The sequence below is a fragment of the Lactuca serriola genome, chromosome 8 (genome assembly GCF_051521515.1).
Source record: "Lactuca serriola cultivar US96UC23 chromosome 8, Lser_US96UC23_V15, whole genome shotgun sequence".
NCBI classification, from domain to species: Eukaryota; Viridiplantae; Streptophyta; class Magnoliopsida; order Asterales; family Asteraceae; genus Lactuca; species Lactuca serriola.
In genome coordinates this window covers 193,147,499-193,152,139 of record NC_136415.1, presented here as the reverse complement: position 1 = coordinate 193,152,139, position 4,641 = coordinate 193,147,499, and positions in this window count along the sequence as shown.

Below are 4,641 nucleotides of genomic sequence, written 5' to 3'. Positions count from 1 at the left end.
CAAATACACCATGGAGCATCCATGGACCATCCTATGGGTTTTAGCCCAACTTGATTATCCATGGAGCATTAGCCCACTATACAAGTATGGATGATTTACACAATCAACCCATATATTTAATTAGTCTTCTTTTGATCACTTAATTAATCCTAGATTAATTCTTGATCAATACTAATTAAATAATCTTATTATTCTTATTATTAATATACTAGAACTTATAATATATTAATAACCATAAGTGTCTTATTTCTCTCATTATAGTCTATCCAAATGCATGATGCCATGCAACCCAAGTGGACCATGCCGGGTCAAGTCAAGTCTTACCAATTATAGTTATGGACTTAGACATTAATCCAACAGTGCCGTCCCTACTTAGATCAGTTCGTCATCGTCTTCATCGATGACATACTCATCTACTCCCGAAGTAAGGAAGAGCATAGTCAGCACTTACGAAAAGTCTTAGAAACATTGCGATCGGAGAAGCTCTATGCGAAGTTCTCTAAATGCGAGTTTTGGATTTGAAGAGTCGAATATTTGGGCCGCGTTGTTAGCGAGAAGGGGATACACATGGACCCCTCCAAAATTAAGGCCATTGAGAACTGGTCGGCACCAAAGACACCTACAGAGATTCGTCAATTTCTAGGTCTCGCCGGCTACTATCGCAGATTCATAAAGAACTTCTCTAGCATTGCAAAACCTCTTACTACATTAATCCAGAAAGGCGTGGCCTTTGAATGGGAAGCGAAAAAAGAGAAGGCGTTCCAAACGCTGAAATAGGCCTTGTGCACCACACCGATACTATCCCTCCCCGAAGGAATAGAAGATTCCGTAGTGTATTGCGATGCATCAAACCAAGGACTTGGTTGTGTTCTTATGCAGAGAGGGAAGGTTATTGCTTATGCCTCCCGACAACTTAAGACACACGAAGTGAACTATACAACCCACAATCTTGAGTTAGGAGCAGTGGTATTTGCTCTGAAGATCTGGAGACACTAGTTATACGGAACAAAGAGTACTATCTTCACCGATCACAAGAGCCTTCAACACATTTTTGATCAGAAGGAACTCAACATGCGACAACGACGATGGGTCGAGTTACTCAATGACTACGAATGTGAAATTCGTTATCATCCCGGCAAGGCCAACGTGGTAGCTGACGCCCTAAGCCGAAAAGAATACACTGGACGGAGAGTCAAATCTCTGACTATGACTATCCATTCCCACTTATCCATGCAAATTAAGGAGGCTCAACTGGAAGCTTTGCAACCTGAAAATGTGGCGAGTGAATCCCTGAGAGGAATGGACAAGAATCTAGAAATCAAGGGTGGCGGGGCATATTATCTCATGGACCGAATCTGGACGCTGAAGCATGGTGGTTTCAGAGACGTAGTCATGACCGAAGCACACCACACGAGATATTCCGTTCACCCAGGTTTAGATAAAATGTATCTGGATCTTAAGAAACTGTATTGGTAGCCTAACATGAAAGTAGAAATTGCTACCTTCGTAAGTAAATTCCTTACTTGCACTAAGGTTAAGGTCGAGTATCAGAAACCTTCAGGATTACTACAACAACCAGAGATACCAGAATGGAAATGGGAACAGATTACTATGGACTTCATAACCAAGTTGCCCAAGACGACTGGTGGACTTGATACCATATGGGTCATCGTCGACAGATTGACCAAATTCACGCATTTCCTACCAATCAAGGAGACTGACAAAATGGAAAAGCTTACAAGAACTTACATAAGGGAAGTAGTGCGACTGCACGGTGTTCCGATATCCATTATCTCCAATAGAGATAGTAGATTCACTTCAAGATTCTGGCAGTCACTACAAAGTTCCCTGGGGACTAGGCTAGATATGAGTATAGCCTACCACCCACAAACTGACGGGAAAAGTGAGAGAACGATACAAACTTTGGAAGATATGCTGAGAGCCTGTGTGATTGACTTTGGAAAGGCATGGGATATCCATTTACTCCTTGTTGAATTTTCATACAACAATAGTTATCATACAAGCATAAAGGGTGCTCCGTTTGAAGCCCTCTATGGTCGAAAGTGCAGATCCCCTCTGTGCTGGACTGAAGTTGGCGATACCCAGTTAGCTAGAGGACGAGTTCCTGAAAACACTCTCACCGGTCTGGAAATCATACAAGAAACGACAGAGAAGATCGTTTAGATTCGTGAACGGTTGAAAGCCTCTAGAGACCGGCAAAAAAGCTACGCGGACCAAAGGAGGAAACCTTTGGAATTCCAGGTAGGAGACCACGTTTTATTGAAGGTCTCACCGTGGAAGGGTTTAATACGCTTTGGGAAGCGTGGGAAACTAAATCCAAGATACATAGGGCCTTTCGAGATTCTTGCTAGAATCGGCCCTGTGGCTTACAAACTTAAACTACCGCGTGAACTTAGTAACATACATCCAACCTTCCATGTCTCGAACTTGAAAAAGTGTCGGTCCGATGAGACTCTTGTTATTCCACTCCACGAGATCGAGATCAATGAGAGCCTCAACTTTGTGGAAGAACCGGTATAAATCATGGACCGAGAGGTCAAACAAATAAAACAAAGTCGCATACCCATCGTGAAGGTTCGTTGCAACGCCAAGCGGGGACCTGAATTCACATGGGAACGCGAGGATCAGATGAAACAAAAGTACCCTCAACTTTTTCATATTCACTAGTATCCTTACTACTTTAAATTTCGAGACGAAATTCCCTCTAACGGGGGGATGATGTGGCAACCCGTTATTTCAACTCTATGTAATGACCTAAAATGTAAATTATTGTAACTACTTTTGTGATAATGAAATTAACTTCGAAAATAAAATGTCCAAAAAGTTTCTATTTAATTACCTACTATGTTAGATTTCATTAAACCGTGATCGTACGTAAAAAGAACGCCCAAATCCGACTTCGTATATTGAAGTTATGATTTTTCCAAGTTCGGCTTAGCAGCAGACAGCTAAAAACTCGAATCGGAGACCGAGCGACTTTTGGCCGGAATGACCTAAACGAGAATCGTAGGTCTCGACAATGGTAATTCAGCGGTAAAAAGTCTGGCAAAAACCGACGTCAGATAAAGAAGTTATGAATTTCTAAAGAAATTCCTTAAACACGACATTTTAAAAATAAATAATAAAAATAATTTCAAAATTTGCCGACGGAATCTAAACGAAAGTTGTAGAGCATAGTCTCACCTACGCGTGGATATAAAGACCATCAGAAACGGAATTCGTATGAGGAAGATATGAATTTTAGAAGTTTATTAATTAAATTAAATATAAATTTAATTATAAACTCTTGGTAATATCCGAAGAGGAGTCAGCAGATAGGGCCGAAGTACGCCCTGCGTACCCTCGTACGCCCCGCGTACTCAAAGCCACGACCTCGGATCGTCCACATCCCGGTCTATGCGAAACTAGCCTTGTCCCATCCGAAGTCCGAGGCAGTCGAGGACTCGGTCATGCATGATGTACGCGTACGCCCTGCGTACCGAGGCGGTTCCAGCCCCTATAAGAGGGATGCGAGGGTTCCGAAGAAATGGATCCATTTCTCTCATTTCCTTTGCGTTCTTGCCTCATTTTCCGTGCCCGTGCTAACCCGAAGCCCTGGTCATTTTGCTCAAGTCCCGAAGATCGTTTGTACTCCCGAGATTCCCGAGAATCCCGAGAAAATCCGTTTTCCCGAGACGAAATTTTGCTCAGTTTCCATCTCGCTTTCTTCAAACTTTCAAGTGAGTTCATACACCTTAATCAACCTTTTTAAATATTGTAAATGCTTTTATATGCTTTCAAGGGGGGGGGGGGGAATACAAGTAAAACACACGATTATTATCGGGTGTTATATATAAAGTTTTATTATACACTTTTATTAAATAGAATCATATGTGATTTATAAACTTTATAGGGAACTCTTGTATACAATTTATAGTACAATAGCATTCTATCTTTTGAAATATAAATTGTTGTAATGCATGTATAAACTAAACATTTTGCTTAGATTATATGTATACGTGTCTCTCTTAGACACTATAAAAATCTATACTTTCACATCAAGTGATTCATTTTCTAGGGATGTCAAAACAAATGAGACACACTTTTAGAAAGCTATAATAGGTATAGTTTTACGAGAATTTTTCTAACTTTTACATACTAGAAACACCATTTTCAAGAAGTCATTTTCATATACAAGAACAAACGAACATTTTAACACGTAAATCTATTTTTATACTAAGATTTGTGAGACATTAACTTCACGTACATTCGAGTACACATTTCAAGTCCTGTATTATATACTAGAATCCCTTGGAGGGGGAGCATGGTGTTTGTGTATAGATCTATACGGGCTTGAAAACCCGCGCCTTGATTGTTAGCTACAGTCCACCATTTGGGGTGACAAACGTCATAACATTCCAACGCCTGAAGAACATTGTGTATAGGCATTCCGAGTCAATAGTATGGTTATAAAACTCACATGGGGTATTAAAAATACATTGATTTATGAGGTTTTCAAATACATTGGTTATTTTACACTTACATACATTTTTAGAAACAAACATTGGTCTTGAGAGAAGGCTACTTTTATACTAATAGAAAATATAGGATTTTCTAGAATCAAACAAACAAGGACAAAAC